Source organism: Cnephaeus nilssonii (assembly GCF_951640355.1).
Source record: "Cnephaeus nilssonii genome assembly, chromosome: 19".
NCBI lineage: Eukaryota > Metazoa > Chordata > Mammalia > Chiroptera > Vespertilionidae > Cnephaeus > Cnephaeus nilssonii.
In genome coordinates, this window is record NC_137090.1 from 8405509 (window position 1) to 8421476 (window position 15968).

Sequence of the window (15968 nt, forward strand, 5' to 3'; positions counted from 1 at the left end):
TTTCAAAGATAATATATTAAGTCCCAACTCACCACAGATAATCTACTAACAAAGCTGTGACTTTTATTGTTGAGGAGTCTCTTCTCTCTCACTCTAATACCCTTAAGCCATCAAATACACAGATGTTCCTGGCTGAAATGCTAGAAAAATTTGCACATTTTTCATTCCTTGATCACTAGTGATGGGCAGCTAAACCAAGAGTCTAATTTAAGTTATGAAAATAGGGCAAGCTGATCCAATTACATAATAAAGGTACTAAATCAAACAGACCCATCTGGGCTTTAAGGAAGAGTACTGTGATTTCTGAAAAAAAGTCAATATACTTGCAGATAAAAATGCTTTCACGCTTTTTCATAATGGCCCTTGGGCTACTGATTCATTTGTATGTCCAACAAGAGCCATGTGTCATGTTAAGACATATGGTCTAGATGAAGGGTATGACAGACTATTATATTCACCAGTTCATAATAAGAACATCTGTGCTCTTTCTCTAGTCCCATAAGGCTTACCAAAAAAATACTCAGTATTCCCTAGAAGTAGGTTTTGTTTCCTAAATAGTAGCTTTAGCAAACTAACACTCCATCATCCCCATAATCTAAGAATTGCTCCCCAGGCCCTAGCCTAGTAGCTCAGTTGAGTGTCGTCCCCATACACCAAGGTTGCAGGTTCGATCCCTGGTCAGGACACATAGGAGAATCAACCAATGAATGCAAAATAAGTGAAACAACAAATCAACATCTCTCTCTCTCCCACACTTCTTCTATCTCTCTAAAAATAAAAATAAAAGAATTGTTCCCCAATAATCACTAATATCTAAACCAATTTCTAAGATCCTAAAATCTTAAGACCTAATCCAGCCACACAAGTTTAATTTGCAGGACCTAAAAAAAAAATCAACACTAAAACAGGATTTATCCAGGAAAATTCTTATAGAAAACTTGTTCCACTATATAAGCATCAAGTTTATTTATATTGATGGTTTAACATTAACACCAGTAAATTAATATCTGTGGGAAGAATTGACAGAAAGAAATCTCTACCATAAAGGTTGCACTCAAAATTCACTAAGCTGTTCATTCATTTTTGGAGAGCTCACACTCTCTGAAGCCTTGCCTCCTACCGCTCTGCTTTTCACTCCCTAAGCTCCCGACACACTGGAACTTCCTTCAATTCTTCAAAACAGCCATGTTCTTTCCCCCTTCAGAATCTTCACCTATGCCATGTCCACTACCTAAAACAGTCTTTTGTTCTCCCCTCATCCTTTAGGTTTCAGCCTTAAAAATCAATTCCTGCCCAGCTGGCATGACTCAGTGGTTGAGTATCGACCTATGAACCAGGAGGTCACGATTCAATTCCCAGCAGCACAAGCCTGGGCTGCTGGCTGGATCCCCAGTGTGGGGTATGCAGGAGGCAGCCGATCAATATTCTCTCTCATCATTGATGTTTCTATCTCTCTCTCCTTCTCCCTTCCTCTCTGAACTCAAAAAAAAAAAAAATCAATTCCTCACAGACCTTCCCTACCTACCCTCTTTCCCAATCAATCTGGGTTAGACTTCCAATTAGCTGTCTCCAAAGTCTTTTGTTGTTGTTGTTAATCCTCAATCAAGGATAATTTTTCCATTGATTTTTAGAGAGAGTGGAAGGGAGGGAGGGAGATGGAAGGGGCGGGGGAAGAGGCGGAGACAGAAACAGCCATGTGAAAGAGACATTGATTGGTTGCCTCCTGCATGCCCCAACTGGAGGGGTGGGGGGAAGGAATCAAATGTGCAACCCTTCAGTGTGCCAGCCAACACTCTAACCACTGAGAAACACCAGCGAGGGCTCCAAAGCATTCATAGCAAAAGTAGTTATTTGTTTAATGGATCTTCCCCACTAGACCATAATTGCATGAGTGCAGGGGCTGAGTCAGTTTTGTTCACTGCTATAACTACAGCACCTAGCCCGGTGCTTGGCACATAGCAGCTCAAAAATTCCTGTCAAGCCTTACCCGGTTTGGCTCAGTGGATAGAGCATCGGCCTGCGGACTGAAGGGTCCCAAGTTCGATTCTGGTCAAGGGCACATGCCCAGGTTGTGGGCTCAATCCCCAGTGGGGTGGTGCAGGAGGCAGCCAATCAATGACTCTCATCATTGATGTTTCTATATCTCTCTCCCTCTTCCTTTCTCTCTGAAATCAATAAAAATATATTTTTAAAAAATTCTTGTCAATTAAGTAAATAACAAGTCCCCCTCCCAAAAAAATCAGCTTCAGCAACTCTACTTATATGGGGTGGGCAAAAGTAGGGTGCCAAGGCCCATATAGCTTAGTTGGTTGGAGCATCATCCCGTGCAGCAAAGGGTCCTCAGTTCAATTCCCAGTCAGGGCACATACTCAGTTTGTGGGTTCACAGTAAGAGGGATTATTGGGAGAAAAAAGGGATTATGGAATTCAGTGTTCCCTATAAGCATAGAAAGTAGGTTGATGAATTTGTACTAATGACATAAGCACTGACTAAAGATAAATTATTTCCACTGAGGGGCCTCAAAAATCTAAATGGAGCTTAACTTGAATGCACAAATTCAAAAAACTAAAAAAAATTTTTTTAATCAATTATAAGAATGGGAGGAAAGCTACACACATTCCTTAAAATACAGATTTGCCCATTTGTGGAATATAATGAACATAAACTGATGAACAAAAATAGAACCAGAGACTTAGAAGCATCAGATTGTCCAATCTATGAGGGAAGGCGGGTGTGGCGGGGGGGGGGGGTGGGGGGTAAGAGATCAACCAAAGGACTTGTATGCATGCATATGAGCATAACCAATGGACACAGAGAGTAGGGGGGTGAGTTCATGTGCTGGGGCGTGGGAGCGGCCAGGGAGAGGCCAATGGGGGGGAAAAGGAGACTCATGTAATACTTTAAACAATAAAGAATTTAAATTAAAATAAATACAGCCGAAACCGGTTTGGCTCAGTGGATAGAGCGTCAGCCTGCGGACTGAAAGATCTCAGGTTCGATTTCGGTCAAGGGCATGTACGTGGGTTGCGGGCACATCTCCAGTATGGGTTGTGCAGGAGGCAGCTGATCGATGTTGCTCTCTCATCGATGTTTCTCTCTATCTCTCTCCCTTCCTCTCTGTAAAAAATCAATAAAATATATATTTTTTAAAATAAATAAATAAAAATACAGATTCGCCAAACTTCAAGATACCCTCAGGAAAGAAAGATCTGAGACTTGTTTAAACACAACTCTAATAATCACATTTGTTACCACAATCAAAGCCCTGGACCAGAGTTAAAGCCTTTGAATCTGGCCCCAGCTGGGTGGTTCAGTTGGTTAGACCAGTGGTCAGCAAACTGCGGCTCGCGAGCCACATGCGGCACTTTGGCCCCTTGAGTGTGGCTCTTCCACAAAATACCACGGCCTGGGCGAGTCTATTTTGAAGAAGTGGCATTAGAAGAAGTTTAAAAAATTTGGCTCTCAAAATAAATTTCAATCGTTGTCCTGTTGATATTTGGCTCTGTTGACTAATGAGTTTGCCGACCACTGGATTAGAGCATCGTCCAGTACACCAAAAAGGTTACAGGTTCGATTCCCAGTCAGGGCACATACCTAGATTGTAGATTCAGTCTCTGGTTGGGGGGGCATACGGGAGGCAACTAATTGATATTTATCTCTCACATCAATGTTTCTCTCTCCCTTTCTCTCTAAAAATCAATAAACATATCCTCGGGTGAGGATTTTAAAAAAACACACACACAAAAATAAAACCTTTGGATCCGAACCTGTTGAGTTTCCCAAACCTGCATATCAGGAACAGAATACACTGGACTAATGATGGCATGAGAAAGCCAAATCCAGGGCCACCAACAAGAGGATTTATCTTGGGGTCGCCAATGTTACAAGAACCACTGTCATATAGTACAAGAAATGATCATAATAATCCATCCCAAGGCCTATCAGAGGCACTGTTATCTTCAAAGGGTATTTACTAAGTAGATAATACTGAAAAGGGCATTTACTAAGTAGAACAAAGTATTTAGTACAGCCATTCTAAATTGTTATAACTTTGCCAAGCCTAAGTGGCAAGTTAGAAGCCAGTTCCTGGCTCTATTTGATAACTTATTTGCCTCCACAGGCTCTTTCCACATGTTAAGTCAAAATCTAAGACTGACACAGACATTAGCAAATATATCACCTTTTTTTCCTACTAACATTGTTTTTCTCCATAAAGTTCTATGCAGTATTTTAAATACCCTTCTGTAATATACCAAGCAGTGCCTGTGAGGTTAGCCTGTGGCTCCCCAAATTCAAAGGCTTGGGAGGGAGAGTGGACGAAAAACAAGTCGGAAATCTCTTTTTCTCTCTCTTCCTCAATACCCTGGTCTTTCAAAGCTAGACAAAGGCAATGATTCTGCATTTAATCACCAGATGAATAAGAAACAGATTTGAATTTAGGAAAAACATAAAGGAGCACAAAAACATTCAGTGAAGGGTACTGCCTCTATTTCCTTGCAGAGCAGGTCTCAGGATCTGCCAATGAGCCTCATTTTGACATGGAACACTCCATCTACTCTAATCCGGGGCATATCCCTCAAGAGACAGTCAGCTGGAACTCCGCCAACTTCTGCTGGGAGTTGTGTGAAGAACAGTAGCAACAAGAGCCTACTTTGAGCAGGAGATCAACAATCACACTCAAGAAGAAAAGAAGTTATTTGGCAAAGGGAAGTATGTTGCCAAAATGTTAGTCACAGCTTCAAGATGCCGGTTTGTGTTTCTGCAACTATTCTCTGCTTTGACATAATCCATTCTCTGGCCGGGAAACCCGCTCAGCTTCTGTCACCCATCCCATTTGAAGAAATCAAGAATCCTTTCAATTTGGTGGTATCAAACTGTGACACAGACAAGATGTCCACCGAAGACTAAAAAGGAGGGGGAAAATATGTAATTTGCCATTTCCACTTAGGACTGGCTCAAGTGGAGCGATGGAAAAACATAACAGGACAGGAAAAAATGGGAAATCATTATGTTAAACAAGCAGGCTATATTAAAAGCCTTCTGCCCCAGCCAGTTTGGCTCAGTGGATAGAGCGTTGGCCTGTGGCCTGAAGAGTCCCGGGTTCGATTCCAGTCAAGGACACAAACCCAGGTTGAGGGCTTGATCCCCGGTGGCAGCTGGTCAATGATTCTCTCTCATCATTGATGTTTCTATCTCTCTCTTCCTCTCCTTTCCACTCTGAAATTAATAAAAATGTATTTCTTTTAAAAAGCCTTCCCAGCCCTAACCGATTTGGCTCAGTGGACAGAGCGTCGTCGGCCTGTGGACTGAGAGGTCCCAGGTTTGATTCCGATCAGGGGCATATACCTTGGTTGCGGGCACATCCCTAGTAGGGGGCGTGCAGGAGGCAACTGATTGATGTTTCTCTCTCATCGATGTTTCTAACTCTCTATCCCTCTCCCTGCCTCCCTGTAAAAAATCAATAAAATATATTTAAAAATAAATAATAAAATAAAATAAAAAGCCTTCCCATAACTCTGAGCCTCTGTAATTTACTTCAAAACCTTCCTAAAAACAAACCAAAAGACACACTATAGGTTGAAATGACAGCAAAATATTAAGCAGGTTTTTACTCCCAAATAAGTGTACATACTTCATAGCATGCAGCTCTTCCTGGAGTTATTATGAAGACTATGGTTTGCTGAACAGCCTGAACCAGCAAGCCACAAATTTCAGAATTACTTCAAGAGCAATAGGAAAAAAGACTCAAGTACACCTGGTGACTATCAAAGAGCTCAAGAGGTCAAGAAAGAACATCTAACAATTTTCTCCTTAACAGGAACAGGATTCCTCTCTTCCCTTCTTAAAAGTAAAATCTGAAAATTCCACTGTTCTCAACACCTTCCGCCTTCCCCGGCATTTCCCCTTTGTGCTGACATGACATAACTAATCAGTATTAACTAAGTAAACACTGATATCAGGTGTACAGCAGAATTGGAAACTGCCCACCCTTAAGCAAATCCACGTCAGACCTCAGAAATGCCAAGACTTTCAGGAACACTTCTACACCAAACAAGTTCACCTATGGGCAAAGTATTTAGGGTATTATGCCCAAAGGAAAAGCTAAAACAGTCAAGATTTCAGAGGATTAACAATAAAGTTCAAATTGTCCATGAGCACACTGGTCTCCACCAACTGGTAACAGGGCCAAAGAGAATGGACCAAAACAAAAGGCTCAACTGTCTAAAACATGACACTTCAGTGAATTTTCAAAGCGATCATGAGGAAAATCAGTGTTTGTCAAGAGTAAAGTAATTAAGAAATGGGGGAAAATTTTTTTTTAAAGAGTAAACTATTCTGGGTGGCTAGACTGCATTCTCCCCTATTCTCCATCAACAGACCTCATTCACCCCAACTCTAACTTCCTTATCTCTATCTTGATGGCAGCCAATACAATGTAATACAATAATATGAAATTTATGGCTACTAAAAGTTGAGGATGAGAAAAGTTAAAAAAAAAAGGGGGGGGGGGATGAGGGGGACATGTATCAAATCACCAACTCTTCCCTAGCATAGAAATGCAGGAGGGCTGAGAGGAAGAAACCGAGAAAGACATGTCTTCTAAATAGCAGTCTCTCTCAATCTTGTTTTCAGAGATCACTTCTTTATAACCACTTAAGGATCCCATTTGGGAGCCCTGACCTGGTAGCTCGGTTGGTTAGCGCGTCATACCACGATGCCAAGGTTGGGGGTTCAAGCCCTGGTCAGGGCGACATACAAGAATAGCAACCACTGAATGCATAAATAAGTGGAATCCGTGTTTTTCTCTCTCTCCTTGCTCTCTTTCTAAAATCAGTAACTAAAATTTAAAAAATAAAGATCTCATTTGGTTAACACAACCTTGTAGGAGCCGTGAGGGACCAAACCTATATTTCAAAGGGGGGAAAAAATGAGACAGTTTAACAATTTGCCTCAAAGTTACTGAGTAAATCCATAGGTGTGCTAGAACAGTCCTTATTCCCTGCGGTTCTTTTGCGGTTTGTAAAAGGAGAAAAAGAAAAAAAATCACCGAAAGCACTCAGTAAATCATTCAGAAACAGAAACTGTAAGGCAAAAAAAAAAAAAAATAATAATAATAATAATAATAACAGCATGAAAAAGGAGGTGGATCTTGGGAGAGCCCAAAGCAGTAACAGATTATTCCAATCCCTTTAAAATTACGAACTGCAGTACACACCAGTTCTTCCAGTTTGTCACCCCAGTGTTATCTTTTAAGACTGTTCCTTCCTGATCAGTATAACTCAACCGCACACACTGCCCACGGTTAACGCTTCAAGCTTCCTACCTTCCCTCATGGCACCCCCTCCGAGCTGAACACGCCACTCCAGGTCGCGGCCAGGTCCATCTCAACATTGCCCATCCCAACCTGGACTCGACTGTGATTCCTGCTAAACTAACGCCCTCAGCGTTCCCTCTGGGGTCCACCGTTTCCCGAGTCAAACCTCTCAACCATTAGTTTTCACTCGACTCAATCCCAAAATGTCACACTGACCTCCCGACATCCGGAGCATCCTGCTAATTACCGCTTCCCAACAGGTCTTCCCTCCCCGGCTCCCTAATTTTGCGCACGGTTAGGTCGTTCCTCACCCAGAACTGCCGTCTTCCTCACCTTACCCAAAACTCAGGACACCCCCCCCCCCCTTAATTCCTGCCTCTCAATAACCTCCCTCCCCGTCTTCACGGTCAGCGTCCGCCCCACACCCATTCCCGACCACTCCCCCCACCAGGACTCCCCACGCCCCCTCTCCCCCAGGTCCTTCGGCCCCGCCCCCAGGCCCCTCTCTCTCCTTCAGGCCCCTCCTCCAATGCCCCTCTCTCTCTCTCTCTTGAAGCCACGCCCCAATCCCCCTCCCCCGGCTCTCCCTCCCACTCAGGTCCGCAGGTCATCTCAGCGGCAGACCCAGCCTCTCCGGCCCGCTTCCGACCTGGCCACAGCGGCTCCGGGAGCAGATCTTCCGCCGCCTCCTCTCCGACCTGGTCCCGTTCTGCTCGACCCCCGCCCGGCGAGCTCCCTTTCTCGCCGCCGCCGCCCCTTTTGCCAACCCGGAAATAGATCCGCTCCCACTGTCCCCAGCGTCCGCGAACAAAATGGAGGCGGGGGAACGGGAGCTCGGCTCCGGGGGCGAAGTGACGCTACGCGCGTGCGCGCCCGGAAAGCCCTCCTCCTGCCGGCGCACGTCCAAGCGGAAGCGGCCCGGTAGCCGCCATCTTGGGAAGGTCGCAGGAATCTCACCTACCACCAAAGAGCAGGGTTTGCAACTTTGGGTTCGGTTGTAATCACCTGGGAGCACAAACGTATAGTGATGCCCGAGTTGCCCTCCCAGAGATGGAATTAACTGGTCCGGGGGACGCTGTAGGCATCGGGATTTTTTAAAACTGCGCAGATGGATTCTCATATTTCCGAGGTGGATAAATCAGTGAGCTAAACAGGGTCTTGAACATACCTCTGTTTTGTCTTTATTCCACGGCGCGCATCCACATACACACCACATAATGTCCTTCCCTAATTTCGAGTTAACAACCAAGACCCCGCCTCGGTCAACCTTGCAAGGCCCCAGTAGTCAAGCTTCGGTTGCCATAGCAACGGAGAAGCAGGCCCCTGCTAACATGTCATCATTAGCGTCATCTTAGCCACCTGACCCGAACACCCGTGAACACCCGTCTCCTCTTCCCAGGGTCAGAGGTTCCCTGGCTCCAGGGCTGGGGGATGGTGCTTGCAATCTATTCCAGCTGCTTGAGTCCGGGAGAGGAATACTGTGCCCTCCCTGCTGGGGCTGCTAACTCCACCCCAGCCGACAGGATCCCTCCCTCGTCCACCCACTAAAGTACCATTCCACTGCAGCCGAGCCCATTGCCTTACGCCCTATATCTTCAAAATGCTCTCCGTCATCTTTCCCCTCCGGCCCCCCACTCTGAATCCGAAGTAAGGAGACAGGAGTAGGATTTAGTTCCCACTATACACTACCTGTGTGCCCTTGGAGCTCAGCTAATATCTATAAAATGGAGCTAACAGTGCCTGTCTCAACTGTTTCATAGGCTCCAATCAGGTAATGAATGGGAAAGCATGTGATAAGCCAGAAGTTGTTATTGTTTTTGTTTTCCTCGTGTTCTGTCATTAGTAGTGCTAAGCACCACCCACTAGTCAAGTAAATGTCCCAGCATTCATTGAGCACCTGCTGTGGGCGAGGCACCCGGAGATGGCTGCAGCGGAGGCTGAGACAGAGCCTCTGCCTCAGGGAACTCACCGTGGTGGGGCAGACTGGCATGTAAACAGCTACCTGAAATACAAGTCAGCATGTGATTAGTACTATGGGGACATATGGGCTCTGGGACATGTGAGGCAAGGGAGTGATTACTTCCCGCTAAAGAATGGAAGAAGGTTTCGTAAACAGTTTTAAACTCAGCTTTGAAGGATGAGTCGAATTTTATTATTAATCAGAGATGGCAAGGATCACATTCCAGACATAGGGATCGGTAGGTGCAAAGGTAAAGATTTTCAGGTATGTAGTCCTGCATGCCTGAAATCAGGGTGACTGGGCCAGGGAGATGGTGGATCTAAACTCCCAGCTCTTCAGCCTCATTTTTGTTCTGTTCTGTCTTTGCTCACTATACACTGTGCTTCCTATTACAACAATGCACCAAGTGGTTTCTCAAGGCTTGTGTGTGTGTGTGTGTGTGTGTGTGTGTGTGTGTGTGTGTGTTGGCTTTACTCTGCCTCATCCTCATTTTTCAGGCCTTAGCTCAAATGCTCCCCCTTCAGAGGGTCTTCCCTACCCACCACAGCTAATGTAAGCTTCCATTCTCTATAACATCACTCTATGATAACGGCAGCCACTGGGGTGGAATACAGGGACATCTCACCCAGATTTAGGGAGATATGTGTGGGCTTCATAAAGAAAGTAACTTCCAAGTGAGGCCTGATGGGTAAGTGGGAATTGGCCAGGGGCAGAGGGGAGGGAAAGCATTTCAAGGCAGAGGAAGAGTATGTGCAAAGAAGAATCATGGCATACTCTAAAAACAAAGCATTTTGGCCCTGATCAGCATACTCAGAGGTTAGAGTGTTGGCCCACACGCCAAAGGGTCTTGGGTTCGATTCCCATCAGAGCACATACCTAGGCTGAGGGTTAGATACCCAGCTGGAGCACATACAGGAGGCAACTGATCAATGTCTCTTTCTCTCATTCTCTCTCTCCTCCCTTCCTCTCTCTAAAGTCAATAAAAAGAGCCCTAGCTGGTTTGGCTCAGTGGATAGAGCAATGGCCTTCGGACTGAAGGGTCCCGGGTTCAATTCTGGTCAAGGGCACATGCCCAGGTTGCGGGCTGAGTCCCCAGTAGGGGGTGGGCAGGAGGCAGCCAATCAATGATTCTCTCTTATCATTCATGTTTCTATCGCTCTCTTCCTCACTCTGAATTCAATAAAAAGGTAAAAAAAATAAAAATAATAAATAAATAATAAAATCAATAAAAACATATCTTTGGGTGAGGATTAAAACATTTTTTGAAGAAAATAAAATAAAAACAGCATTTTGATGTGGTTAGAGCTAGAACTATGGGAGAGGCAAAAAGTTAGGTCAAAGAAGTAATCATAACTGTTTCACAGTACTTACCGTGTGCTAGACACCGTCATAACTTCACGTGTCTTAACATTTAATTCGGATCTTGCAGTGGGTTGAATAATGTCCTCCAAAAATTCACATTCATTCAGAATTTGACCTTATTTGGAACTAAGTTCTTTGCAGATGTAATTAGTTAAATTGAGGTCAGATTGAGATTAGGTCACATTAGATTAGGGTGAGCCCTAAATTCACATACAAGAGAGAACACAATGTGAAGATGGAGACAGAGATTGGAGTGATATGTCTACAAGTCAAGTAAATAAAATCTACATAACATGAACTCATTTTAATCACTTTAAAGTGCACAATTGAGTGGTTTTTAGTATAGTCACAACATTATGCAACCATTACTACTAATTCTGGGACATTTCCACCACCCTAAAAAGAAACCCTGTACTCATTACCAGTCTCCTCCAATTCTGCCCTCCTTCCATCCCCTAGCAATCACAATCCACTCTCTGTCTCTATAGTGGACATTTCATGTAAATGGAATCATACAATATGTCATCTTTTTTCATTCAGCTTTCACTTAGTATAATGTTTCTAAGGTGTATCCATGTTACAGCATGTATTCGTACTGTATTCCTTTTTATGGCCAAATAACATACCATTTTATGGGTATACCGCATTTTAGTTTATCATTAATCAGTTGACACACATTGAGTTGTCCCACTTTCTGGCTATTTTGAATAATGCTACTATGAACATTCTTGCACAGTGAGTTTCCTTTGGAGTGATGAAAATATTCAAAAATTGGTTGTGGTGATGATCGCAAACTGTGTGAATATACTAAAGGTCATTGACCTGTATACTTTAACAGGTGAATTACATGGTATGTGAATTATATCTCAATAAAACTGTTACTCAAAAATATGCAAAACACTATATTGTTTTGAAATGTATACATATGTAGTAAAAATTCACAAAAATGCATGGAAATGATACCACAGTCCGGAAAGTGGTTGCCTCTGGAGAGAAACGAAGAAGATGTGATCAAGGACAGGTACCAGGGGCCTGAGCTATAGGGTCATTTTTCATTTCTTAGGTTAAGTGGTGGAGAAACAGGTCTTCATTATGTTAGTCTTTAAACTTTTTGTACGATCAAAATATTACACAACACATTTAAAAATAATGTTTTTAAAAGAGTGAATGATTGGGATACACAGTATACAGGGTATCCTCCCCAAAATGTATACACACTTTAACAGCTGATAGCTCAATTTTGAAAATGAAATGTACTTTAATAAGCACTGCCTTTATAACTATTCGAAGTGTGTGTATACATTTTTGGGGACATGCTATATTTTCAAGATGCAAAAATTACCAGATACTAACTGCAAAGGGAAAAAAAAGTATATTTTTAATGGAGAGATCTGGTAGTAGCCCCTTAACCAGGAGTCAAGCTCAGATATCACTAATATAGGCCAACCTCTGGCTATTAACAGCATCACCTATAAAGTATTCTTCTCTAGAATATTAATGCTCCAGAAAACCACTAGAACTATGTTGTCCAACTGGGAGCTGCTAGCCACTTGTGGCTATTGAACAGCTAAAATGTAACTAGTCCAGCACTGGCTCAGTTGGTTGGCACATCATCCTGATGTGCCAAGGTTTCAGGTTTGATTCCCAGTCAGGGCATACATAGGAGTCAACCAATAAGTGCATAAATGGGTGGAGCTACAGATCTCTCTCTCTCTCTCTCTCTCTCTCTCTCTCTCTCTCTCTCTCTCTCCTCAATAAATTTTTAAAAATTGAAAAAGAAAGAAAATGAACTATTTTAGATTAAAAGAGAGTAAAGTGATATAACAACCAAATGCAATACATGGAACTAGATTGGATCAGGAAGGGTTTTTTAACGTTTTTTGAAGATATTTTTTGAGACAACCTGGGGAAAATAAATATAGACTAGAAATTAGATATCATAGAAATATATTGATTTTCTCAAGGTATGACAATGGTGTGGTGGATATGTAGAAGAATGTCATTCTTAGGAGATTCCCACTGAGGCAACTTACTTTCAAATAGCTTGGCAAAGGAAAAAGTGTGTGTGTGTGTGTGTGTGTGTGTGTGTGTGTGTGTGTGTGGAGAGACACACACCGAGAACAAAAGCAAAATGTTAATTATAGAACCTAGAAAGGTTTAAGAGTATTCATTGTACTAATCTTTCAACATTTCTATGTTTGAAATTTTTCATGATGAAAAGTTGGGGAAACAAGACAAAATAAAAAAGGAATGAATGGGAGACGAGGAAGTGGAGACAATAAGTGGAGTCAAGCCTTTGAAGAAGTTTGGCCATGAACTAAAGTGAGAGAGGGGACAGTGACTACAGCAGGCATGGTGGGTCAAGGAACATGTTTTTACAAATAGAGACTTGAGAGGGTTTAAATGCTAATGGCAAAGAGCCAGTAGAGATGGAGAGAATAAATGATACAAGTTATTCTGGTCAAATTTATTTCTCATCTTTGGGGATAGACTCTTTCAGACAGATTCAAGAGATCCCCAAGAAATGCTCTAGCGTCTAGCCCATTCTCCCTGTCCCACTCCTCCTCCCTGTTCCCAAGCCTGGTGAGAAAGTAGTCTTGGTGGCGACACCTACTGGATTCAAAGGGTATTGCTTAAATTCTTCACTCTTCTTTACCTTCACACCTGATCAGGAGGGCAGGCATCTTATTACACTGGTCTTCTCACCGCTCCAAATTATTGTCACCATTGCTAGACCAGCCTAGAAGGTGCAATGCTACTTAATAAGCTCATTCTCTCCCCCACCCCGCCCACAGAACCCTTGGACCACCTACTGAGTCTCTCGGCCACTCTCCCCACAAGGAAGCAGAACACAGGTAGGAAAGAGACCAGAAAGGATAGTCCCCTCAGCTATAGTCAGGTCACCACTGCAGCCTGGTGAGCACCAGGTGGGCGTTTCTCAGATACTCAAGATCCCAGGACTGTGCAGAGCTTAAACTGGGGCTCTGGAGTCAGAATAACTAGGTTCAAATCCCTACTAGCCATGAAACTCAGGGCTAGGGACTTAGCCTCTCTGTGCCTCTGATGAGAAACCTCTCCAGACCTTAGTTCTCATCTGGAAAATAGAGCGGAGAGAGCCAACCTCCAGAGTTTGTTGAGAAGATTAAATGAGAGAATGCACATAATGCCCAGCATAGCGAGTGGCCAAGGACTTTCCTCCAAATGTCAACTTTTATCATCACCCCTGCAAGGTGTTGGGTCTGATGATCGCTGAGATGGGGTGAGAGGAATAACCCACACCACTCCTTCTGCCCTCCTGATTCCCACTTCCACACTTTGGCCATCAGATCCTCTGCTGCTTCAAGACCCGGGTCATCTCTTCGAAAATTTTTTCTCTAATTGCGCCCCACCACCATCCCCAGATCAGTAGTGAATATCCTTGGCTTAATCCCCAGAGCACTTATCATCTTGTGTTTTATGGCTCCTATTTCAACCAACCTAATTTATTCATTCAGCAAATATGTATTGAGTGTCTTCTCTGTGCCAGGTACTGTTCTCGGCACTGAATAGTGACTGAATGTCAGACTCATGGAGCTGACGTTCTGGTGGAGGAGTGACCACGAAGCAAATACACAAAGAAGTATATATGATGTCAGGAAGCGATAACATACAGGAGGCTAAGGGGACAGAGAGTAAGGGCTGAGAGGGGGTGGGATCAGAGTGGTCAGGAAAGACTCAGGGAAGGGCAAAGATAAAATCCCTGAGACAAGAATGAATGTCATGTGTTTTAGGAACAGTAAGGTGGTCAGTGTGGCTGGAGTGGAGTGAGTGAGGGGACAGGGGGTAGGAGATGGGCAGGAGATTTTGATTTTTAATCTAAGGATTATCGGAAATGGGTGTTATGATCCGAATTGTTTCAGCTGAGGTATAAAATAACCACAGTGAAATGTATAAATCTCACATGAACAACTCAATGAAAACACACACACACACAAACACGTGCGCATACCATCCCCAGGTCAAAATACAGAACATTTCTATCACCACAGAGGGCTTCTCCATGCCCTTCCCAGCCAATGCTCTCCCATCCCATCGAATAACCATTCTTCTTACTTCTATCTGCATAGGTTAATTTTGCCCAATCTTGAACTTCTCTTAAATGGACTAACACAGCATGTAGTCTTATGTGTCTGGCTCCTTTCATTCAATATTATGTCTATGAGATTCACTCGTGCCAATAGTAGTCGTTTGTTCCTTTTTATTGCCATGTAGTATTCCATTGTAAGAATATACCGTGCACTAGCTCATTGGCTCAATGGATAGAGTGTCAGCCCTCAGACTGAAGGGTCTCAGGTTCAATTCTGGTCAAGGGCACATACCTCAGTTGCAGGCTGGATCTCCAGCCCCAGTCGATTCCCAGCCCTGGTCAGACCCATGTGGGAGGCAACCAATCAATGTGTCTCTCTCACATCGATGCTTCTCTCGCTCTCTCTGTCTCTCCCCTTCCCTTCCACTCTCTCTAAATATATATATCTCACAACTGGCTTGTCCATTCAACCATTCACCTATTGAAGGACACTTTTTTCCCCCCAATTTCTTTATCATGAATAAAACCACTCTGATCATTGGTGTACATGTCTTTTGGTGGACAGAAGCACTAATTTCTCTTGGATACACACTAGGTCAGAGTTGAGATGCATTTCGCTTCAGCAGATACTGCCAGACAATTTTCTAAAGAGGTTGTGCCACTTTGAATCCCACCAGCAATGTCTGAAAGTCCCAGCTGCTCCACATCTTCACTGACCCTTGGCAGGCTTCTCTTTTTCATTTTAGCCATAATGATCTGATTTAGGTTTTTAAAAGGGCACCCTGGCTGCAGCATGGAGAACTAACTGGCGGGGTTAGGGGAGGAGTGAGAGAGAAAGCTGAGAGGGCAGTAAGAGGCTAGTGTAGTCGTCCTGGGAAGCCATGAAGGTGGTTTGGACTAGGTGGTAATAGAGAAGTCATCGCCATGGTAATAGCGGGCCAATCTGGGATATACTAGTATTCTGGGACTGGCCGATGAGGTGAACAAGGTATGAGAGAAAGAGCCATTCAGGGTGAGTCCTATATTCTTTCTTGCCTGGAGAACCTGGGTGGCTGAGAGGAGCATTTTCTGACATCCAGAAGATCAAGAAAATAACATGTAGGACGAGGGAAGGTCAAGGGCTCCAGCACAGCTGTTTGCATATACAGTATCTCCTGGAGCGTAGGTTCTAGCTGCTCGTGCCTTAACTAACATAACTGGCAAATACTGGTTGTGTGAATGGTGCATGCTGTCTGCAGGGGACAGGTCTGGGTTAGAGGCCCAGG

General features: G+C 43.7%; 1 protein-coding gene across 1 annotated transcript in view; it reads right to left on the reverse strand.

The window, feature by feature from the left end:
- Window positions 1-8108, reverse strand: part of WIPF2 (WAS/WASL interacting protein family member 2) — a 32959-nt gene extending 24851 nt beyond the window's left edge. Inside the window, exon 1 of the mRNA XM_079798239.1 lies at window positions 7965-8108. The gene's annotated coding sequence lies outside the window, so the exon portion shown is untranslated. The remainder of the gene's footprint in view (window positions 1-7964) is intronic.
- Between the last annotated feature and the right edge of the window lie 7860 nt (window positions 8109-15968).